The 25,733-nt window shown below is 46.6% G+C and overlaps 1 protein-coding gene across 1 annotated transcript in view; it reads right to left on the bottom strand.

Moving 5' to 3' along the window:
* The window catches only part of LOC147688873 (macrophage mannose receptor 1-like), a 731,375-nt gene that overhangs the window by 279,563 nt on the left and 426,079 nt on the right, over positions 1 to 25,733 (bottom strand). The gene's annotated exons all lie outside the window — the stretch shown is intronic.

The raw sequence follows: 25,733 nt of genomic DNA, 5'->3' as shown, positions 1-25,733 counted from the left end.
AATGGAACCTAGGGGTAAAGGTGAAGTGTGTGAGCCGGCGGGGGTGAGTTCACATTGTGTTGGGGCTGCATGCGTGTAAAGCATGAATAAGTGTGTGAATTACCTGGGTTTGAAAACAATTGCTGGTGTGAAAGCCGTGTGCAGGAGGACATCGGCGATGCAGGAGGTTTCTCGATATCACACAGTCAATTATGTGCGCTCAGGATCTGTGGAGGAATGAGCGTGCAAGTTTAGCCTGGAAAAATGGCGAGAAGTGGGCTGTTGCAACGGTATGCGTGGTGGTCAAACGGTAAGGAACCGAGAACCGTAAGTGCAGCCGTAAAGAACACAGCTCTTACCTTGAGAGTTGGAACGAATCCGGCGTAGGACGCCGTGAAAATCAACCATGTACCGCCACGATCGTGTGCGGTATGTAGGGCGAGTGAGAATGGAAGCTGATATGCAGAAAGACTTCCGTGTACTGACGCGACAGATGGTCATGTGATCGCGGCAAGGGGGTGTGTCTAGAGTGACTCGTGTGGGCAGGGAGGAGTGCCCGGACGAGGTGCATGAGGAGGGAGGGGAGAGAACAGAGAGGGAATCATAAGCAATGCAATGAATTACCATGAATGGACAACTTAGATATCTGCCAACCGTGCATGTTGTAGAGAGACATATAAGCATAGATAATTCGGCGGTTGACAAGTAAGCAGAAAATTGCAAAATATCGAATGAAGCAAACGTGGAGAGACATATAAACATTGACAATTCGGCAGTAGGCACGTATGTAATCAATGGCATGAAACGGATACAGCAATATATTGAACAATAGCACAATTATGCAAGTGGCACTAGTCATGGGATGTCAGTATTTTGGTTCTGGCGAAATGTGATGGGCTTCTAGGGCGAGCGTGTATTGAGTCTAGAAGCTGTATGTGAAAGTCCAATGAAAAGGTGATGGGCTTCTAGGAGCGCGTGTATGGAGCATGGAAGCTACGTATTGGTGGACTGTTAGGAAAGGGCATATTAAGAGAAAGTTCCAGTGGGAGGGGCTCAAGGTAGAATTTTACTGTTCCATTTGTTAATCGTGTTCAGACCCGAGTTTACACAGTTGCAAATGGTGATCCATTTACATTCGCACTTGTTGAGGAGGGCTCTGATGTCACCCCCTCTGATGGGTAGTGTAAGTTGGTCTATCACCTGCCAGGTGATTTCTGTTTCACAATGTTTTTTTTTCAATGTAGTGGGAAACCAATGGAGCAGTCAGGACTTTACAGTGAATTCTGCTTCTGTGCTGAAGGATCCTCTGTTTGACCATTTGGGTGTTTGGCTGATGTATAAGAGGTCGCAGGGACATCGGATGGCGTAGATGACGTTTTGAGATCTACAGTTGGTCAGGGTTTTTAGTGTGTACAATCTATTGTGAGTTTTGAAGTCCTTTGTGTTCTGTGTGAGGTCGTATACGGAGCAATTTTGGCATTTGTAATGTCCACTGGCTGGGGGTAAGCCCCATGCAGCAGTGATAGTGTTTTTTTCTGTGATGTTGTTTGGCTATGTGATCGCATGAACTAGATGCGTTGCAAGATTGTCCCCAAGTTAGTATGAAAAGAGGGGAGGCTCGCTGAATGTATCAAATTGTCTAAGTAGTGGGCAGTCGCGTTTGATGACCTTGCTGACTTTGTTGCTGCAGTGGCTGAATCTGGAGACAAAGGATATTCCGGTCATATTCTTCTTTGGTTGGGGCGTGAGGAGATGTTCACAGTGGCAGTACCAGTCTCTTGCACGCTCTAGTGACTAGTCGTTTAGGATATCCACTCTCAATCAATTTTTTCATAAGGATGTCCGATTCCTGGAAGTAGTCTTTCCGCCATTTACAGTTCCTTCGGATCCATAAGAATTGGCCATATGGAAGGCCTTCCCGGAGACCTCGGGGGTGGTAACTTGAGTACTGAAGAAGGGTGTTCCTCTTTGTTGGCTTTCGGTAAAGGCAGGTCCCGATTTTTTCATCTTCAGCATGTATCAGGACATCTAGGAAAGAGAGGTCATTGGGTTTCGCATCACAGGTGAATTTGAGGTGCACTTGGGAGTGGTTAAGCCAATCGAGAAAGTGGTTGAGAGATTCCGTGGTACCTTTCCATAGTAACAGGATATCGTCGATATAGCATCGCCAGAAAGTGATGTGGTTCAGAAATGGATTGGTGGCGTTGAGTATGTAAGTTTTTTCAAGGTTGTGGACGAAGAGGATGGCAAAGTTGGGAGAAAAACAGGCTCCCATGGTGACTCCTTTGATTTGGAGGTAGAATGTATAGAGATACAAAATATAGTTGTTCTCTAGGGCAAGGTGTAAAAGGTCCATGATGAATTCAGTTGGAATCAAGGTGGGTCCTGCCTGGTCTCCAATAGAGTCTCAATCACTTGGAGTCCTTCACTATGTGGACTATTGGTGTAAAGTGATTCAATGTCTAATCCTACCATGAGGTCGGTGTTAATGTCAAAGGGTCTGTCTTCAATGGTGAGCATGAGTTCCATGGTATCTCTGATGAATGTGTAAGTGGAAGGAACAAATTCCTTTATGACGGCATCAATGTAGTTACCTAATGGCTCCAGTATTGACCCGCATCCAGATACGATGGGGCAACCAGGTGGGTTGGTAGTATCTTTATGGATTCTCGGGAGTACATAAAGGACAGGTGTGCATGGGTGTTGATTGTTCAGGAAGTTGAATTCTTTATGGGATATGATGTTGAGAGATCTAGCTCGTTCCGTTGTCTCTAGTATTTTGGTTCTGAGATCTTGCAGAGGATCTTTGGTGAGTTGGCGGTAGTGATTCTTGTTTGCTAGTTGCCTTTTTTACTTCACGGTCATATTTGTCTGTGTCCATTACTACGATACCGCCACCCTTGTCAGCTGGTTTGATTATGAGTTCAGGTTTGTTCTTGAGGTTGGTCAAGGCTTGTTTCTCTGACAAGGGTAGGTTATAAGGGACATATTAAAATTGAGCTTGGAGGTCTGTGAGTTCTTGTAGGACCAGGCGTTTGAAGGCTATTATATCAGCAAGCATGGAGGATGATGGGGGATTGAAGGTGGATGGAAACATGGTCCTGCGGGTTGGTTAGAGGATGGTCTGTTTGAAAAAAATTGTTTGAGTCTGATTCGACGGAAAAATAGTAATAGGTTGGACTGTAGTTCCAGAAGTTGGTCCATTCAGTGGGCACGAAACTCAGGCCCCTGCTGAGAAGTTGGGTCTCATCGTGAGGTAGAGTATGGTTTGATAGATTAAATATAGGTATGGATAGTGGATCCATAGCAGTAGGGCGGTGGGTGTTCGTTCGCTTGGTTATTGCTGGGGTCCCCATTGGCAGTATCTGTTCCGGTTTCTCTCTCACCTGAGAATTGAGGCTCGTATTGACGGTTGTTCTGTGGTCGGGTTTGAGTTTGGCCGTGTCCGGGCCTTGCCCTAAAAAACCATGTGGTAGCGGGGGTTGCGGTCTAGCGGCAGTCTTGGATGTGCTTGGTGCCTCGCCTCCGTCCGAGTCTTCAATATTCGCTGTACATATCTGTACATCTTTTCACGTTTGCACCATGCACCGTTCTTTGCTGATACCACATTGTCAGTGACATAAAATAAGTAGTGCCATCCTTGCCCTGCAGATTGTTGTGATCCATTCACATCCATTTTAATAACCAACCAAAAACACAAATCAACTACACACCACGCAATTCCCCCAAGCACAATTTCACAAATAAATAATCCTATCCAACCCATTCCACTCCACACCACATATATCCACTCTACTACAACCCAAAATACATGGGTAAAGCACATTTTCATTCACAACAACACTATCCCTAGCTCTCACAAATGCGAGACCGATTGCATTGTAAATGCTTGTTTCTTTTGTCGCCGTAATTGTGAAGGGTGTGCCCAGACGTGACTGTTGTGTTTACTGTGCCATTGGATTCAAGCTAGCCTGGCTGATGAGGGGTGATGCCCCGAAACAGGTACCAGGATGCTTGTTTCTGGTTCAGGGAGTACCCAGCTTGGCATTTCAGGCTGGACTGTTCCCATGAGGAGCAAGGTCAAGGCTGCTTTGTATATGGCTGGATCCAAACTGGTGTGGTGTGGAGAGTATAAAAACTATGGAGTAAACCCAGATCTTTGTGACTGGGGGTGAATGTTTGCAATCTTCAGCATTCTGTCCATCCTTTGTTCTTTTTGCTACACATGTTGCAGCAAAACAAAAATGTTATTAGGCCCTGCAGTCAGGTTATGAAGTGATTTGTACATAGCATATAAAAAATGACATCCCCTTATCACTGTGGGTCAAAACATATCATATCAATGCCAAATTATTTGTCCAACATATGTTGTACTCTTACTAAGCAACTATAAATCTGTCTACCAGTAGTCAAACCCATTCAGATCGTAGTAATTGTAAATATAATAAAGCTGGTCTACATCTTCTTATGTTAAGTGACCTAAGTAAGGGAATTAAAGAAATGTTTAATTGGCGCTGCATACAAGTCACAAAAAAAGAAAAAATGGAACACAGATTGTGCAGACTGTGAGTCGCAAGACCATGGCACAAAGTCTGTATCTCGGAACACATCTCTTGCATAGGAAACCAGCAAGTGGACAATATTAAAGCAGAACCTGACCAAATAATACCTATATTGATGATGCGATAGAAAATGCAGATAAAGCTCCATATACTGGCTTTGACTGAGCAATTGATACTCTGTGGGTTATCGAAAATTTCCAAGAATCCTAACAAATAATGTTGGGGCTTCAAGTATCCCAGCCACTGGTTGTTACAGTCTATGTCATGTTTCAAACAATCAATGATCAGACCTTGATTGAGTAAAGCTTCCAGCCTTGACCAAATTGACAGCCACAACAATGAAGGAGCAATTTTTATAGAATCTTCTACATATGAATAAAGAGCACACTTTGCAGGAGGGAATTTTCACTAAGTAGTATTTGTGCTATATGCAGGAACCCCAGATACCTGCGCCATACATAGCCACTGAACTGCATTTACCATTATACATTTTAATAGCAGCTTCCAGAGGGGACAAACCCAATTTGTCAGACAACCAGGGCCGTTTCTAGGTGTTTTGCCGCCCTAGGCGTGAATTGAAAAATGCCGCCCCCTCCCTTTTACTACAATCACTCTCCGCCCGTCATCCAGGCTAGAAGAATTAATACATTAGATATAAAAGAACTTGGAAAGTTTGGAATTGACAAAATTGTTGTGCTTTGCCCAGAAAGCATAGAAAACAGCAGGTGCCACATTACTACAGTGAACCAGCTATATTGCCCAATTCATGATTACACTGGCATACATCTTGAGCTGCTCAAGTCATAAAGCTTACAATTCAAAATAGCACGCTCTTGTACCATACTGGTATACCTCCAAATGGTTTGCCATGGAAGGATGCAGCAGGGGACATTTATTTAGCTATGCATAACATGAAACTGGAAATGTTTGACAAAACTTATATAATTTCAATAAAAAAATTATATGCATCCAATAAAATGCTTTCTTCTTAGTAGCCCCACCTCCATTTGGGATGGTTTGAATAAGGGTGAATTTGTTCCTGAATATTAGCAGAACATAGAAGGAACATACCGGCAGGCCTCAGTATTGTAGAGTAAACTTGACTAACATGTTACACAAAAATTTAAGCTGTTCATTTATGACAAGTGTATCTGAGTGCATCCCATTTACTATTTTCTTTCATTTTTGTAAAGGGAAATATTAAAGAGTGCAGAAAAGCATTGTCTCTGAATGGTGTTGGCATGTTTGGGATGCATGCCTCACACTCACATACTCCATTAGTAAATGTGCTTTACTATAAAAGAACGCTGTTCACTATCTGCTTTGCTAGACCTGGCATAGGAAATGATCTCTCAATCAGCATTCTTTTAACGCTATAAGGGAAGAGCGAGTTCCATTCTTTCCACGCTTATCAGGATAGAACTCTCATCTTGAAGGAAGAGAATCCCAAGTCCCCTCTTCATCCTGATTCCTAAGATTAAAAATTGTGCTTTACATCCCCCATGTTTAGTTCACCACCAAAAATGACCATCGGATCCTGTCCTTGTGGTTCGTCCTTCTAGTCCTCTATAAACAAGGACTGCAAGTCCTCGAGGGCCCAGAACTTCCCAAAAGCGGAAAACTTTGTTTTATAGACATTTACGACAATGGAGAACAATGCTGACACACCTAGAAAAATCATTTTGAAATAGAGTGCGTTTGTATTCTCAAAAGGTACCCTCGCTGTTAGAACCGGCTGTCTCTAGTTGGCAGAGGTATGCACTTCTGACAAATAGGGACACTCCTTTTCTAGTCAGGGCAAGGGGATCACACCCTTCGATAACCCCTGCTCACCCCCTCGGTAGCTTGGCAGAGCAGAACAGGCTTATCTCAGAGGCTGTGTGTTAAGCAATTACGACCACATACAGTAATAAAGTGAATACACTACAAATGGACACGACACAGTAGTATTATAAAAATAAGTATTTTTATATAAGGCTTAGCACAAGACCAAAATAACGGCAAAACTGTACACAATCGGAATAAATACGTTTGGGAAGGAAAAAGGATAGTTCAAAGGTAGTTTCTTTTGTAGCACGAAAAAGTCTTTTAGTATCAAGCAAATCTTCTTCTTGGAAACACAGTTCTTAGCAACAGGGTAACTCACACGGGAGCTACACAACGCCGGGGCAAAGATAATCCACAGGTTCGGCGTCGACCGCGAGGAGCGCGACGTCGGGCCTGGAGTCACACGGACCCCCAACAACACAGTACCTTAGGAAAATGAAGCACACGATGATCAGCGGCGTCGAGCAATCCGGCGCCGCGTCTTCGGTGTCGATCAGGCCTCAGCAGGCGTTGTCGATGATGCAGTTGCACAGAGTGAGCAGCGCTCACGGCGTCGAAGGGCACACGGTTGATGCGATCAGCAGCGGGGCAGACACGAGGTCCTCTGGAGTTAGAGCCGTACTCCCACTCACTGGCGTTGCTGCTGGCGTCGGTCGGGCCCAGCGTCCGATCGTCGTGATTGCTGGTCCTTTCAGAGGTGCTGGATTCACACTTCCAGCAAATAGCACTTTTAGCAGATGAAGTCCTTTAGCCCTGTGACTTCAGCAGGAGACTGGCACTCTTCCAGTCCTTGGAGATTTTCTTAGCAAGCGTGAGAGTACACACACAGTTCCTCTCTCCTGGTTCCTTGGCAAAAATAAAGAAGCACTGCAGGATTCCCCCAACAACAGCACTCTGGCAGAAGGGGTAGGCAGTCCTTTAGATCAGCAGGCTTCTTGTCCTTGGTTACAGGGTTCCTTGTCAGAAGTGATCTGATTTCCTAGTTCAGGGGTCCTTCTCTTATACCCCTTTTCGTCTTTGATCCCTTTGTCTATGCCGGGGGTTTCCCAACACCCTGGGTCTGCGGTGGGTGGAGCTAGGCAGTAGCACCTGGCCTATTCATTGAGCCGGGCCGGGTCCTCAGACGCCCCGCAGGAGGTGGAGCCAGCATTGATACTGGCAGGAGCAGAGCTATCGCCCTCCTGGCAGGAGGTGGGGCTAGGATCGTCCATGGCAGGCACAGAGCCATCAGTCGCTTGGCAGGAGGTGGAGCCAGCATTGTATCAGGCAAGGCAGGCTATCAACAACTACTCTCCCCCTACTTTCAACGTAAATGTCCCACTCATCCCACACTGACTCATCCAGACCTCTTGGAGCCACCCAGCTCCTGTCACACACACGTAAGACCAGCAGAGACCAGATATGGTTAGACAAGAAAATAGACACTTTCTAAAAGTACTACTTTCGAACCCAGAGTCCAAAAACCATCCACACCAACGGATGCGTAATTAAACCCCGAGTTCAGGGATACCAAACTTGACATTGCACCGTACTCTCCGAGCCAGCTAGGATCATAGCATTAATAATCCCGGCGGCCCATTCTATCCAACGGAGAGCAGGCTACCTCGCAATAGTGAAGCACGAAGATGGCGGCACTTCACTATCAGGACATGCCAACTTGGTCAGGCTTGTCCTACCTTACACTTACAATGCACCCTGCCCACGGGCCTACCATAGGGGTGACTAACATGAAGTTAAGGGAAGGTTGGAGGGGCTGGCAAGTAGGTATACCTGCGCAGCCGGCGTGACAGTGAAAGACTGCACGTGGGTCTCGCAATGACCGACCCGTAGACATTCTTTTACGAGGCCGCTCCTGTGGGTGGCACAACACGTGCTGCAAGCCCACGAGCGGCATTTGTATTTACAAGCCCCGGCACTCCTGGTGCACTAGACTAGGGACTGACAGTAAACCAAATAAGCCAAACATGGATACAATAGATACATCATTTTAACATAGGAAGCACTTGCGCTATGGCACTGATCAGCAGTGACACGGCGCCCAAAGCATATACCAGCAAAACATCGTAAAACAGTAGAGGCAAACAGAAAAATGGAGGAGAGACTCAAGCCAATGATGTCAGGTCTAACACGTGTCCCCTCCAGCTGAAATGTGGGGAGAACTACCCTTAACCTAGGGAGTCCTCATCACTAAGGCGGAAAAATCTGGACAGACCATCAGCATTGGCGTGATCTGTACCAGGGCGGTGTTCCACCGTAAAGTCCATCCCCTGTAGAGCAATGGACCACCTCAACAGTTTTGGATTCTCACCCCTCATTTGCATCAACCATCTGAGGGGCCTGTGGTCTGTCTGAACCCGGAAGTGAGTCCCAAACAGGTAGGGTCTTAGCTTCTTCAGCGCCCAGACCACAGCAAATGCTTCTCTCTCTATCGCACTCCACCTCGTTTCCCTGGGAAGTAACCTCCTACTGATGAAGGCTACAGGCAAGTCTCGGCCCTCTTCATTCACCTGAGCTAGAACAGCCCCCACGCCATGCTCTGAAGCGTCCGTCTGAACAATGAATTCTTTCGAAAAGTCGGGTGCCTGGAGTATAGGTGCTGTGCACATTGCAGTTTTCAGGGTGTCAAAGGCCGTTTGACAGGCATCAGTCCAGATCACGTTTCGTGGCTGCTTCCTGGAAGTCAGCGAAGTCAAGGGGTGCACAATGTTGCCGTAATCCTTGACAAACCTCCTGTAATAACCCGTGAGTCCTAAGAAGGCTCTCACCTGCGTTTGGGTTTTGGGCGGTGCCCAAGCCAGGATGGTATCAATCTTGGGTTGCAGGGGGGCCACCTTACCGCTCCCTACTTGGTGCCCCAAGTACACCACAGAACCCTGCCCAATCTGGCACTTACTGGCTTTGATTGTGAGGCCTGCTCCACGCAGGGCCAACAACACTTCCTGGAGGTGGCGCAAGTGTTCCTCCCAGCTGGCGCTGAACACGGCGATGTCGTCCAGGTAGGCGGCACTGAATTCCTCCAGTCCAGCCAAGACCTGGTTGACCAACCTCTGGAAGGTGGCAGGGGCATTCTTCATCCCAAAGGGCATCACCCGGAACTGGTATAGCCCATCTGGTGTGGAGAATGCTGACCTCTCTTTTGCCCCATCAGTCAAGGCGATCTGCCAGTACCCAGACGTTAAATCGAACGTACTAAGGTACCGGGCAGCCCCCAACCGATCGATGAGCTCATCAGCTCTGGGGATGGGGTGCGCGTCAGTCTTCGTGACTGAATTGAGCCCTCGGTAGTCCACGCAGAACCGGAGTTCCGGTGAAGCACCAGGCGCTGCAGCCTTCGGGACCAAGACCACTGGGCTGGCCCAAGGACTGCTAGAGGACTCAATCACCCCTAGCGCGAACATTTTGGAGACCTCCTCCTTAATGTACGCTCGGACCTTGTCAGTCACCCTGTAAGCCTTGTGCTTCACAGGAGGGCTGTCTCCGGTGTCAACGTCATGGACACACCAATGCGTGACACCCGGAACCAAGGAAAACAGATCCGGGAATTGCCCCAACAGTTGGTGACAATCCTGTCTCTGCTCAAGGGTCAGTGTGTCAGAGAGGACCACACCATCCACTGACCCGTCTTGCTCTTTAGCATACAGGAGGTCAGGAAGAGGCTCACTCTCCTCCTCCGTCCCATCATCTGTAGCTAGGAGCATGCCCACTTCGGACCTTTCTAAGTGGGGCTTCAAACGGTTGACATGCAGGACCCGCAAGGGGTTCCTGGGAGATTTCAAGTCCACCAAGTAGGTGACATCGCTCTTCTTCTCCACAACCTTAAACGGTCCAGTCCACCTGTCCTTGAGCGCACAAGGTTCCACAGGGGACATGACCCACACTTCCTGACCAGGCTGAAGCTCTACCAGAGTGGCATTCCGGTCGTACCTCGTGGCATGGTCCACCAAGACCAGGATGAACCTGTTGCCCAGGGCTGTCTTGGGGTCCAGGGGCCCAACAATGTCAATACCCACCCGGTCAAAGGGGGTGCTGACCACCGGAAAAGGTTGGAGGGGAGCCTTCTGCTTCCTTCCGCTTTTCCCACTTGCCTGGCAAGTGCGACAAGTCTTGCAATGGATGTCTACATCCCTACGCATCTGAGGCCCATAAAAATGGGTGACAAGCCTGTCATTGGTCTTGTCCTGCCCCAGATGTCCAGCTAACGGTACGTCATGAGCCAAACCCAGTAGGAAGGCTCTGAAGCGCTGGGGTACCACCAGCACACGGGCTGACCCAGGCTCAGCAGCCTTAGGCTCGCTATACAGGAGGTCGTTCTCCCAGTACACAAAATGTGACCCTGACTGATCACCTGAGGATTCGGCTGAGGCCTGCTGCCTCATGCCCACAAGAGAAGGGCACACCTTCTGTTCCGCACAGAATTCCTCCCTGGAGGGACCACCATCCTGCTGCCAGTGGGTCAGCTCGGGCAGATCTCCCAGTTCGGCAATTTGTTCCCCTGTGGGCTCCAGGGCATCCCCCTCAGGGTCTACCTGCTCCTGGACCATGGGAACAATGGGGGCCGGTTTCCCGCGCCTCCTGCCTCTTCTCTTCACAGCTGGGTCCAGGGCCGTACTTTCAGGCTCCGGGACCCCATCAACACCCTTACTCGCTGTCATGGATCGAGTGGTTGCACACACCCACTCTGGCACACCCAACATTTTCAAGTGCGCCGCTCGCTCCACCTTAGCCCAAGGGGAGTCTTCCAAATCATTGCCCAGGAGACAATCGACAGGCATGGCGGGCCTCACAGCAACCTGAAGAGTACCTGAAACTCCCCCCCATTCAAAGGAAACCTGAGCCACCTCACACTCTTTCTGGGAGTTATCGGCAGCTATCACGGGGTAGAATGCGTGGGGAACCACCTGCTCTCTGGACACCAAGTGACACTTGACAGCTGTCACACTCGCTCCGGTGTCTCTGAGAGCTTCCACTCTATGGCCATTAATGGTCACCCACTGCCTATATTTACTAGTGTTACTAGGCAGAGGGGGTGGAGGGACCATTTGCATGTCTCCTAGCGAGACCAGGGACATTTCTGCGGGACCCCTCCCACCATGGACAACCATCTCCTCCCCTCTCAAGGCTACACTTGCCAACTGACGAGGGGGTGCACGCGACGGTGCATTCGAATCCTTTTTGGGACACCGGGGGTCATAAAACCGGTGTCCCACCTGCCCACAACCGTAGCAGGTTAGGGGGCCCCTATGAACAGGTTTACCCGTCGGGGCCCCTGGCTTCTTCTCAGGGGGAGGCTGGGAACCTTTCCCTTGGTTCCCTTGGGGATTACTTTGGGGCCCTTTCTGAGACTCCTTCTTTTTACCCTTGTCCCCCCCACTCTTCTGCTGGGGACCCTGCCCACCTTTGCCTGAGTCTCTCACTGGACCCTTGTGGACCCTGGTACTGACCCAGCGGTCCGCCTCCTCAGCAAGTTTTCTAGGGTTAGATATCTTGCTATCAATCAGGTGCTGGCGCAGCTCTGGAAAACAGTTATTAGACAAGTGCTCCCACGCAAACAAATCATAAAGAGCTTCATAACTTTCCACTTTGCTGCCCTTTACCCAACCATCCATGGCTCTGCAAAAATAAGACACATATTCAACCCACGTCGTACCAGGCAACTTCTGACATTCTCTAAAAGCTTGTCTGTACTGCTCGGGGGTTAAACCATATCGCAACATTAAAGCATCTTTCATATGAGCATACAACATCCTATCCGCAACAGGCATGTCTAACAGGGTATCTCTTCCCTCATTCACAAAGCGACCCCACAACCCCGCTCCCCAATTCTTCTCAGGGACCTGGTGGGCCAACAATGCTAACTCATATGCTTTAAACCATTGACCAATATCTTCATTCTTATTGTAATCTTTGATCACATCTTTCGGGAAGTAAAACTTACTTTCTGCAGGCTCGGATGGAATGCTGCCACCAGAGGGATTCAACTCTAACTTTTTAGCTTGGATATCCAGCTCCCTCAACCTGGCTTCACGCTCCAAAGCTAACTTCTCTCGTTCAAACTCCAACTTTTTGATCTCTAAATCAGCTTCCCTTCTACCTCTTGCATTTTCTAACTCCAACTGCCCATTTATCTTGAGCCTTGCCATCTCCATGTTGTAAGCTCGCTCTTTCGCCCTTTCTTCTCTCTCTTCAGGGGAAAGACCTTTGGAGGAAACACTGCTTCCGGGAGAGGGCACAGGTCCATTCACTGGCACCTCCTCATCCCCTTCCTCTGTGGGTACCACCACCACATCAGAGGGATTTCTGGACTCCCACCAGGCCTGCAATGCTTTATAAAAATCATCCTTTCTCGAGAGGCCGGTGGTAGGAACTTCAAACTGGTTGCAAAAGTGTTTCAGCTCATCTTTCTTGTATTTCTTTAGCTTACTCCTCTCGAACTCTTCCACAACAACGATAGCAGGGGCAGTGACTCCGTTGTCACTCATGGTTAAAACTGGCAGTGTTCAGAAAATCAAGTTTCAGGAAAGCGGAGACCAAAAATAGGATCCTTCCGAATCAGATTGTGACTGCGTTATGGTCTGCTTTCACTACGTAGCGCACACTAATCACTGTACATGGGTCATAAATGCAAGGTCCAAATCCCACCGCTGCCACCAATGTTAGAACCGGCTGTCTCTAGTTGGCAGAGGTATGCACTTCTGACAAATAGGGACACTCCTTTTCTAGTCAGGGCAAGGGGATCACACCCTTCGATAACCCCTGCTCACCCCCTCGGTAGCTTGGCAGAGCAGAACAGGCTTATCTCAGAGGCTGTGTGTTAAGCAATTACGACCACATACAGTAATAAAGTGAATACACTACAAATGGACACGACACAGTAGTATTATAAAAATAAGTATTTTTATATAAGGCTTAGCACAAGACCAAAATAACGGCAAAACTGTACACAATCGGAATAAATACGTTTGGGAAGGAAAAAGGATAGTTCAAAGGTAGTTTCTTTTGTAGCACGAAAAAGTCTTTTAGTATCAAGCAAATCTTCTTCTTGGAAACACAGTTCTTAGCAACAGGGTAACTCACACGGGAGCTACACAACGCCGGGGCAAAGATAATCCACAGGTTCGGCGTCGACCGCGAGGAGCGCGACGTCGGGCCTGGAGTCACATGGACCCCCAACAACACAGTACCTTAGGAAAATGAAGCACACGATGATCAGCGGCGTCGAGCAATCCGGCGCCGCGTCTTCGGTGTCGATCAGGCCTCAGCAGGCGTTGTCGATGATGCAGTTGCACAGAGTGAGCAGCGCTCACGGCGTCGAAGGGCACACGGTTGATGCGATCAGCAGCGGGGCAGACACGAGGTCCTCTGGAGTTAGAGCCGTACTCCCACTCACTGGCGTTGCTGCTGGCGTCGGTCGGGCCCAGAGTCCGATCGTCGTGATTGCTGGTCCTTTCAGAGGTGCTGGATTCACACTTCCAGCAAATAGCACTTTTAGCAGATGAAGTCCTATAGCCCTGTGACTTCAGCAGGAGACTGGCACTCTTCCAGTCCTTGGAGATTTTCTTAGCAAGCGTGAGAGTACACACACAGTTCCTCTCTCCTGGTTCCTTGGCAAAAATAAAGAAGCACTGCAGGATTCCCCCAACAACAGCACTCTGGCAGAAGGGGTAGGCAGTCCTTTAGATCAGCAGGCTTCTTGTCCTTGGTTACAGGGTTCCTTGTCAGAAGTGATCTGATTTCCTAGTTCAGGGGTCCTTCTCTTATACCCCTTTTCGTCTTTGATCCCTTTGTCTATGCCGGGGGTTTCCCAACACCCTGGGTCTGCGGTGGGTGGAGCTAGGCAGTAGCACCTGGCCTATTCATTGAGCCGGGCCGGGTCCTCAGACGCCCCGCAGGAGGTGGAGCCAGCATTGATACTGGCAGGAGCAGAGCTATCGCCCTCCTGGCAGGAGGTGGGGCTAGGATCGTCCATGGCAGGCACAGAGCCATCAGTCGCTTGGCAGGAGGTGGAGCCAGCATTGTATCAGGCAAGGCAGGCTATCAACAACTACTCTCCCCCTACTTTCAACGTAAATGTCCCACTCATCCCACACTGACTCATCCAGACCTCTTGGAGCCACCCAGCTCCTGTCACACACACGTAAGACCAGCAGAGACCAGATATGGTTAGACAAGAAAATAGACACTTTCTAAAAGTACTACTTTCGAACCCAGAGTCCAAAAACCATCCACACCAACGGATGCGTAATTAAACCCCGAGTTCAGGGATACCAAACTTGACATTGCACCGTACTCTCCGAGCCAGCTAGGATCATAGCATTAATAATCCCGGTGGCCCATTCTATCCAACGGAGAGCAGGCTACCTCGCAATAGTGAAGCACGAAGATGGCGGCACTTCACTATCAGGACATGCCAACTTGGTCAGGCTTGTCCTACCTTACACTTACAATGCACCCTGCCCACGGGCCTACCATAGGGGTGACTAACATGAAGTTAAGGGAAGGTTGGAGGGGCTGGCAAGTAGGTATACCTGCGCAGCCGGCGTGACAGTGCAAGACTGCACGTGGGTCTCGCAATGACCGACCCGTAGACATTCTTTTACGAGGCCGCTCCTGTGGGTGGCACAACACGTGCTGCAAGCCCACGAGCGGCATTTGTATTTACAAGCCCCGGCACTCCTGGTGCACTAGACTAGGGACTGACAGTAAACCAAATAAGCCAAACATGGATACAATAGATACATCATTTTAACATAGGAAGCACTTGCGCTATGGCACTGATCAGCAGTGACACGGCACCCAAAGCATATACCAGCAAAACATCGTAAAACAGTAGAGGCAAACAGAAAAATGGAGGAGAGACTCAAGCCAATGATGTCAGGTCTAACACTCGCCAAACTGTAGTATGTCACTGCGCTCCAACGCACCAAGTAGCTACCGTTAACCCTTTGCATATACGTGCTAGACAGACGCTGCAGTGTGTCTGGCAAAAGGTAGAGGGTTTCTAACTTTACCAGCAAGGGAGAAGGGAATCAGCAACCTGAATTATTTAGCACTGACAACTCCTGGGTGTTAGTGAAACCGAACACTGGAACCTGAACCTGGAGTAATGGGCTGCCTCTAATTTGGGACCATCCGGGTGACACACATAATTTTCTCTATAACAGAAATTCTTTCCTCTATGTTACCTCAATTACTTTTGGTATTGGGAAAAGATAGTCGACAAATTGGTATTACTTGTGCACAAAAACACAGGATGCACACTAGTCCAGAGCATAGACCATTACACTTGACAGATTTCAAATACCCTGTAGCTATGACTCCATACCTGGCCACCTGCTCTGAACGTCTTAAAAGCTACCTTTACTTCCTGTTGTAGACAAAGCAGGAGAGAGTGATCCTAACGCCCTTACCGTATGGCTGAGATAAAAGTGCACCCCTTAAGTGTTTTGGGCAGCGTGCCACGAAGCACACACATCTCAATGAAGCATTAGAAATGGGAGATCACAATAAAGAAAAAAACATTTTAGTGAAAAAGAAAACTTCAATCAAAAGAAAAACGGAATTTCTGCAAGTACCATTTGTACGTTTACTATTGTAACGCTCACAATATACAAATTGAATCTGGAAAACATGCCTGAACTGGGGTAAAAATGAAGCACATATATGCTGCGGATGTACAAACATTTATAAATGTATACAGTGCATAGGAATTAACTTGTGTATGGTAATAATGTTATTGTGAATCAGGCCCACGTGGAATAGCCTCTTGGAGCACTTCAATAGTCAAACCTGAACAAAAAAAAGGAATTAAGCAAGCAGCGTTTGACACACAAAAAAAAAGATTATTGCTACAAACCGGGACATGACAGAATAACAAGCCGTACAATTGGGTGAATTGGGTGAGGAGCTTCGTGATTGAAAATGTTGATTTTTATTTATAGCTCCCACTTAATACTTTACATTTTGAGTTTCTGGTGGCTGTGATATGATTTTATGTTTCCAAGCTCGGCTAATGAAAGGAAACACTCCTTTTACGTATTTTGATCTCAAGCGAAAAAAAATGCTTACTTAACGAAGCATGTTCTGTGCTTTCTATCATTTGGACAAAGCACGTTCGCAGACAGCTGAAGTGGGAAGTCAATACTATCTTCGCAAAACGTTCTCCCGCAGTGTAAGGGAACGTTTGACATCGAGGCTCTGAGGGCAGTGTTGGGACCACCAGAATGAAAGCACGCGATGGACGCTTCACCACTTACCCCAGTGATGATGACAGCGTGTTCCCAGCGTCAAAAACGCAGGAGGTGGCCAGGAGCAGGGTGAAGAACCCCAGGTTTGTCATGGCACCTCCTATCGTGCTTTTTTTTAAAGTGCAGCGAGAGAGCAGGGGTGACGAAGCAGAAAACTAGCTTGATGCTGTGCAGAGGCAGATGGGAGCCCTTTCTGGTGTGCGCAGGTATTTGAAATGTGCGCCTCACTCACTTTACACAACACCTTGCCACTGGAGGACATTTCCTAAGAGTGTGGACGTTTGCAGTGGCGGGCGCGCACCGTAGGGCCCCTGCCCGTGGGGCACTGGCGCCGGATGTGACGTGATGGCGCTTTCGAGGTCTGTTTGTTTACTTTTTCTTACGTGCAGTACAAACTCTGCTTTTTGCCGCCCTAGCCTTTTTGCCGCCCCAGGCAGCCGCCTAGTCTTGCCTAATGGCAGAAACGGCCCTGCAGACAACTTAAAGCTAGCAGCTATTGATTGTTCCAATTGAGTTCTCCTTACTTTAACCAGGTGTGGCCAAATGCCTTTGTTATCAAAGGGACCCCCAAATACATAGAAGTTGGTAGACATAACAATTATTATTATTATTATGTTTCTTATATAGCGCCAGAATCGACCCCCGAAGGGGTATCTCCGCGCTTGCCTTGGGAACCCGTCCTGGCTTTTCCCTGTGAGATAGCCCCTACAGGGCATCCCCAAGGTGAAAGCCAGGCATCCCGCCGCGGGGGGCCGTTGTGGAGATTAAGCAAGCTTAATGCCCAGAGTTGCAGAGTGTGAACCCATGATTAGGTCAGGCACCGAAGCGAGAATTATCGAGTCCATGGACATTGTTATGTTATGTTATGTTAATAAAATATTTCTAGAGCGCACTATCACCGATTGGTTGCTTGGCGCTGTGATGAGCAATAACATGAACATAGAGGGAAGAGGATTATGGGAATGCTTGTCTGAATAGCCAGGTCTTCAAGGCTTTCCGGAAGGAGAGGAGATCTTGACAATTCCGGGTCTCCGACGGAAGAGAGTTCCACAAGCGGGGGGCAAGGGTGGCAAACCTGCAGCCTCCTGCGCGCTTTAAGTTGAAAGAAGGCGACTGCAGGAGGTTCTGGTGGAGTGAGCGAAGGTTGCGGGACGGGGTGTATTTGAAAATCAGGTTGTTGATGAATAATGGGCTTTTGTAGTATAAGGACTTGAAGATTATGCAGCCAGTTTTGAAGGCACATCGCTGGGCCACAGGGAGCCAGTGTAGTTTCCTAAGGAGGGGGTGGCTGCCTGGCGCCTCGGTTGGTTCAGAATTAACCTTGCGGCATGATTCTGTGCCATCTGGAGTCGCTTCACTAGGTAGTTGGGAAGACCTAGGTAGATGGCGTTGGCGTAGTCCAGATGGGACAATACAGTAGCGATCACCACCTGGGTGAGTGCCTCGGGTGTGAGCAGGCGGCGTACCTTCCGGATTTTCTTCAAAAGTGAGCTCAACACCCTGCCGCGTCGGGAATTGAACCCTGGTCCCGGGTCTGACCTCTGCTTCAGGGTCTGCCTACTCTAACCAGTGAGCCACACTTCTCCAGTCTAGTCTTACTAATATAGAACAGCTTCAGTTTACTAAGCCGCGAGACACAAACCATAGTATAAAATGTAGATTTGTTAGTAGACAGTCACAGTTGATCCATAATTGAGGCAAAGTTCCAATACCATTTCCAGCACAACCCCAGTTCTGGATAATAAGACACAGTGATCTGCATATAACAATGCTGGTAATCGCTTGGTTCCCGCTCTTGGTACATCTACCTCTGCCTTCAACAGGAATGTTCAAGATCATTAATGTAGAGGCAGAAGAGAAAGGGTGCCATAGCATAGACTTGTCTAACTCCCTGCCTAATGAGGAGGTGCACTCACCATTGGGAGCATACCTGATGCATCTGGTTACTTACTTGTGAAGTTGAATCAATCTGAGGATCCGCTCCCATTTCTAGAATCTTCCTCCATAGATTCCCTCGATCAACACAATCAAATGCGGAGCTAGGATCCTTAAAAGCTAGATGTAAGCAGCCTCTTTTCACCTTGGTGTACTTACTGATTAAAAAATGAACATTCAGGCACTGGTAAACAATTCCCAATCCTTGTCTGAACCTGTACTGCACAGCTGAAAGAATACATTTCTCCTTGGCACAAGATTCCAACCAGTCTAACAGAATTCTTCTTAAATCTTTGACAATAGAGTCAATGGGGGAAATAGGATGATAGCAATGTGGATTAACTTGGTCCCCTTCCTAAAGATTGGACCAATAATTGAATTAGACCAGACTTTGGGAGACTAGCATGAATTGTGCTTTGCAACACATTGACTAATGCTGCCCGGAGATCAAGATTGTTTTTGAAAAGTCTCTGTTACCTCTGTTACCTCCTTTAAAGTAATTGTCAGAATGTCTCCATTATCTGGGCTAGAGTTATTAGTAACTGTATTATCTAGCATATCTGTAAGTGTGATGCCTATTTTATATCTTGGAGAAATGGGCCACCCACAGATGTGATGAACTATTTGCATCAAGACTTGTGTGGTGGGTGTTTTAAAAAAAAGGCGAGTTTACAATTATTCAAAACTGAGATACATCATCCATGCAACTTCTGACATGAAGTTGCTCCCATTCTTCCTGCCTTGTGGTTCCTTTCTTTGTTTGATCACTTCCTTAAAATGCAGTCTTCACAACCTCACTTCCTCCACATCCCTTTGTGAACTTTTTTAGTGGCTCTAACTAGGCAGCAATGAGCCACGGAGCAAGTCCAATCAAACCATTTTTTTTAGGTTCCCTACTAATTCATAATAAGGTAAGACGCTCGATTACCAACTTACAGATTTCATTGTAAGCCCTAAGTGAAGTAGTGTGGCTCACTGGTTAGAGGCGGCAGACCCGAGAGCAGAGGACGGCCAGGGACCAGGGTTCGATTCCCGGCGCGGCAGGTTTCTGGACCAGGGTCAGCGGACTCGATAATTCTCTTGCCTCGGTGCCCACTCTGATCAGCGATCACACTCGGCAACTCTGGGCATTAGCTTGCCTCATCTTCACTAACGGCCCCACCAGACCGCCGGGGATGCCTGGTCTCACCCTGGAGATACCCATTAAGGGACCATCTCTCAGGGAAGCCAGGAAGGGTTTCGCAGCGGTCGAAGCGCCTTGGGACCCTACGGGTAAGTAGTGCGCTATATAAATGCCTATACATTTACATTTAGGTTTGAAGGATTTTCCCCCAGAAACACCATTAGGAGTCCCCAATTTCTGCCTACCAGCATTGACAGTTAAGGTCATGGATCGATGTCAGTCCATTTAAGCTGGATACCTCTATTCTTGGTGGCTTCTAATAGAAGAACAACATAGGTTAGTTGTGGTTGGAGGTAACCAAAGAGCAGGTTCAAGGTCAAAGAGTTATGATCGCTCAGACAATTATGAAATATTGTAAAGTTAGAGACCTTCTGCTGCCACCCATTTGGAATTGTGATAAAGTCAATCAAGTTACCAGCAACCTTCCCAGTAAAGGTGACATGTTTCAGATCTGCAACCTGAACTAAATCAAATGTACATATTAGGTCCTGCCTACTTATTCATAATCCTAACAAAACATCACCACATGGACTGTGTTTAAAATATAGGTGCAATTAAAATCACCTCCCCATATTATAACAACATCCTCCTTTAGTTTATCAAACACCATGCTTAGCACTGAATCAAGTGAATCAGCTATTGCAGCATAATTGCAGTTAAAGTTATTATGATCGAAATTAACTAGAAGAATAGACTGATTTACCAAAAGAGACAAACAGATAACTTGGAAGAGAGGTGAGGTAAGGAAGGATTTGATTATTCTACCCACAGGGGAGACATAGACTAGGGTTAAAATACTGCCAATAGATGTCCTGATCTTGAAGGAGTGGCCAATATCATCGGAGAGAGCAAAATCCATCAATGTATGCACTGTTACACAATCCAGATCTCCTAAAGGATATCAGCAACCAGATTTAGCCAATTACCATCATTCAATTTGCAGGCAGTACTGGCCATTTACCAAAATAACAAATTAAGATCCGACACAGATGGAAAAGTTCGCAAATTAGAACTTGCCACTGTTCTCTACCCTTCGTAAGTATGTTTTCCCTTTCCTCCCGACTGCTCACTTTCCTTCTTGTATCTGCTTTGTTTTTAAGTTCCCCAGTTTCCCCTGATTCACAGGTGTCTCTCTCTTTTGCCTTTCGATTATTTGTCTATTACTGTCTTTTTCTTACCATTCTTACTATTTCTTGGTTTATCTCCTCATCCTTTTCGCATCGATCACTTCTGCTCTCCTTTTCTTCATCATATTTCTTTTTTCCTCATCCTTTTACTCAATGCTTTACTGCAATCATCTTCACTGACTTTCTTACTCTCCTACGTTTTTCTATTCTTCTGGGTTCCCTTTGCTCTTCTCTTTCTTCCTTTGTTTTCTTTCTTTTTTTTGATATGATATGTCTCTAAAGGTAATTACATGGAATGGTAAGGGCGTCAATTCCCCTATCAAAAGACAAAGAATTTTATCTCATCTTTCGCGTCTGAACGTAGACATTGCTTTTTTACAAGAAACCCATTTATCTGCTGAAGAGTCTGTCAAATTGAAGAGAAGTTGGGTGGGTGATGTTTATTATTCTCCCGGGGATGGTAAACGTAATGGTGTTGCAATTCTGTGTCACAAAGCTCTCTCCCATTCACTGATTGCCCAGGAATCCGATGCCGAAGGCAGATGGATATATACCAAACTCTCTGTCAAGAATGTTCCAATTTCTCTCCTAAATGTTTATGCTCCTACCACTGGTGACTCCACTTTCTGGCACTCATTCTCCCAGCAAATCACCAGATTTATTGATGATAATTTCATACTAGCAGGAGATTGCAATCAGCCCCTAGATCCCTTTCTCGATAGGAACTCCAAAGCACACTTCATCCCTAACAAGTCCCATAAATCCTTCTCTCGAGCTATTTCCCAACACAAACTCACTGATGCTTGGCGCCTATGTAATCCAGAACTTCAGGAATTTACGTTCTATTCACCATGTCACCACTCCCAATCCCGAATTGATTACATTTTTGTTACTCATAATATTGCCCAAACTCTCACTCATGCGGAAATCGGTCCAATTTTACTCTCTGACCATGTCCCCACATTAGCTCAATTGGACATACTACCCAAATCCGTAGGCCCTAAACGCTGGCGTTTTAATAACTCTCTCCTCTTGGACCCTAAATTTACTACCTCGTTCACTTCTTTCTCTCATGAATTCTTCTCCTTAAACGATGATTCCCCTGTCCCTGAACATACCATTTGGGATGCCTTTAAAGCAGCAGCAAGAGACTTCATCATAGGCTTTGTTGCTAAAAAACGTAGAGCTGCACGCGATTTTACCAAGGCTACCCTTCTGGATATTAAGAAATTGGAGCATTCTTATTTTACTTCTCGTTCACATCAAACTCTAACTGCCCTAGTTAATGCTAAGATGAAATTCAACAAACAGTCTACGGATGATGCGTCCTTGTACTTGTTAAGGTCTAGTGCCAAGTTCTATGGTGGCAAAAATAAGGCTGGCAAGATCTTGGCTAATTACCTTAAGGTGAAACATAACAAATTAAACATTGAATCAATCTATGACGCCAATTTGACTCTCAAACATACAGACGCAGACATTCTCACTGAATTCTCTACTTTTTATAAGACCTTATACTCCTCTGAAACTCAGCCTTCTTCCCACTCCTTAGACACATTCTTCTCCTCCATCCAAAAACCATCTCACTTCCCACTTGACCTTTCGCACTTGGAGTTAGATATATCCCAACAAGAGCTGCTCAAGGCGCTTCAAACCCTCCAAAAAGACAAGGCCCCTGGGCCTGACGGCTTCACAGTGGAATTTTTTCTCCACTTCTCAAACCTCCTTATCCCCAGACTCCACTCCCTTATTGGCACCTTCCTTTCCTTGGGATCCTCCTCAGGCTCTTTTTCAGACGCTCATATTTGCCTTATACCCAAGGAGGGAAAGGATCCTCAATACTGCAAGAACTACAGGCCAATATCTTTGGTCAACATTGACTACAAGATTTTTGCAAAATCTCTTGCGGCGCGTCTAGACCTTCTTCTTCCAGACCTCTTGGGGGAGGAACAATCGGGCTTTGTTAAAGGTCGATACATAACTGATAACACCAGACTCCTCTTTGACATTCTTTCTAAATCTCGCCTTTTACCCCATCCCCTTGCGGCCATTGCCCTGGATGCTGAAAAGGCATCTGACAGGGTCGAATGGACTTATTTATTTCACACCCTCCGCTGGTTCGGTTTTGGTCCTGTTTTCATATCCTTGATTTCACTACTCTACTCTAACCCACGTGCAGCGGTTTGTGCCAACGGTCAAATATCTTCCTTTTTTGATTTAAAAAGAGGTGTTCGCCAAGGTTGTCCCTTATCTCCCTTCCTCTTTAATCTAGCCTTAGAACCCTTCCTTTCCAAGCTCCGTCAAAATCCCTCTATCCACGGTTTCCAATTGTCAGAGTCCCACATTAAACTAGCCGCTTATGTGGATGACATTTTGCTATTTATCTCCAACCCTTCCGTTTCCATTCCTGCCTTTCTCACCGAAGTTCACACTTACTCCCAAATATCTGGCTATAAACTCAATAACGATAAATGTGAGATCCTCCCCTTGACTAAATTCACATTCAAACCCGATTTTGCCGCCTCCAATTTCACATGGAAACCCTCCAATATTAAGTATCTTGGAATGCATATTACCCCCACTATCCCAGATACCGTCTCCCTATGCATCTCCAAATGCGTCCAAAAATTAACGGATCTCACATCCAGGTGGCATCCCCTCTATCTATCTTGGTGGGGCCGCCTTGACACTATTAAAATGATGCTGTCTCCCATTGTTCTTTACACCCTCTCTAACATTCCGGTTTCTGTCCCTTCCAAATTTTTCAAGAAGATTAACTCTATCTTAACGTCCTTTCTTTGGAATAAAAAGAAGCCACGAATGTCTCTAGCACGTCTGATACGTCCAAAATCAGAAGGTGGGGCTAACTTTCCTGACTTCCCAACCTACCACAAGGCATTTCAGTTAAGGCAAGCCTCTTTTTGGCTTCAAGACCCGGACACCCCCTGTCCTCTTTGGGCCAAATTTGAACGCCTCCTTCTCTCTCCCTTTTCCTTTGCTGAATACCTTTCCTTTTCTCGCAAACCCACCTCTATCCCTACTCCTATTCATAAGTTTACCACTAAATTGCTTCTCTCTTCCATGCACTCACCTCCTACTACCATTGCTGATTTCCTTTCCTCCACCATATGGCATAATACCTCCTTACTCATTCGTGACAGACCCTTTTTTTGGAAAACTTGGCACACTCGTGGTCTGCAATGGGTTTCCCAACTTTTTTCCCACTCCTCCTTCTTATCTTTTAATACCCTCCGCTCCCTCTACGACTTACCTACTTCCTTTGCACGCAAATACCAGTTACTCAAAAATACAGTCCTAGCAAAATACAATGACCTCTCTAACTCCTGCACTCCCTCTGCCTCATCCACCCCCACTTCTGCACTTCACTCCTTCTTACGCATTACACCAAAAGCTACTGCTATTTACAAATATCTTCGCGCTGGCAAGGCTCCAAGGCCTAAATCTAAGGTGGAAGAGTCCTGGGAGCATGATCTGTCTGTCTCTTGGTCGGTCTCCTTCTGGGACAAGATCTGGACCAAGATTCGCAAATCTTCCAGAGCAGCAACCCTCACTCAGACTCTGTTTTTCATTTACAATAGACTCCTCTTTACACCCCATGACCTTCACAAACGCTTCCCTAATACTCCCCACACGTGCTGGTCTTGTTCGTTGCCACAAGCTCATTTGTTTCACATGTTGTTTTTATGCACTCATGTTCATAACTTTTGGCTACAGGTTTGGTCTCAAATTAATTTAATTTTCCACACCTCTATCCCTTTTTCTCATACGCATATTTTCATGGGCAGCCTCTCTCCTTGTTGGAATGACGTTGATTTAAAACCTCAGATTATTGACCTTTTACTTGCCGCTGCCTTCCAACAAATAACGGTCAATTGGAAAGACTTTTCCAAGATTTCTTTCAAGGCGTGGTGGTTTAATGTATGCCATAACCATAGGCTTGATACTGCCCATGTTTTCCCGGCATCCATGGCTACAAAACGCATGGACCTATGGACTCCCGTCACACTTTATTTGGACTCCTGTAGTAAACGCTTGTTTCACCCTCCACCCTCACAACAAGAAGTTCCTAAGCCTCCTTAATCGCTCGATACATTCCACTTATCCTTCATTGTAACAACTTTTTCCTTCTTACTCATGTTCTTATGCTTTTCATATTTTATGCTTAACATGTTTTATCTTTGACTTTTCCTTTTTTATTCCATTTTGTACCCAGATTTATCTTATTATGAGGCTTATATATGTATGACTGTATTATTTTGCTCAGATTTTTTAACTTGATATCACATTGTACTCTGTTTTGACACCTGGTTTTCTCTCTTATTATTATCAATAAAATTTTCTTGAACTTAAAAGAACTTGCCACTGTGCCTATTTGTGCCACTTTGACGTCAGCATCTGTGTAATTAAGGATTGCATGTGTGGCCATTAGTACAACACAGTCATCTCTTTCAGTATAATCTCGTTGGGCATGAAAACAAGAAAATGATGTATCTTGTTGTCTAACTGCCGCTTTGTATAGAGCAGGTAGTTGATGACACCATTTCTCTAGACACTAAATCCCTATGGTCTGTCCTGAACATTTGTTCCTGATCATTCAGCGCTAAATTCCGATTCCTGTTTAGATTCGTAACTTAATCAACCTGCTCCAAGGGGTAAATCAATTATGGGTCATGATAATAAATGATCTGCGCATAGGCGATGGCGGTACGGCTGGCCGATGGGGAACAGCAATACTGGACCTAACAATACATGTCAATCTATTTAATGCAAGAAGCCAGCTAACTGTGCATCCATGAAGTGATTGACAGCATATTCCCCTTCCTCCCATTTGGGACTGTTGCCCAACCATGGTACT

This window comes from Lissotriton vulgaris, chromosome 10, assembly GCF_964263255.1.
Source record: "Lissotriton vulgaris chromosome 10, aLisVul1.2, whole genome shotgun sequence".
Taxonomy (NCBI): Eukaryota; Metazoa; Chordata; class Amphibia; order Caudata; family Salamandridae; genus Lissotriton; species Lissotriton vulgaris.
The sequence above is the reverse complement of the archived record's forward strand: the minus strand, read 5'-3'. Positions and strand labels throughout refer to the sequence as shown.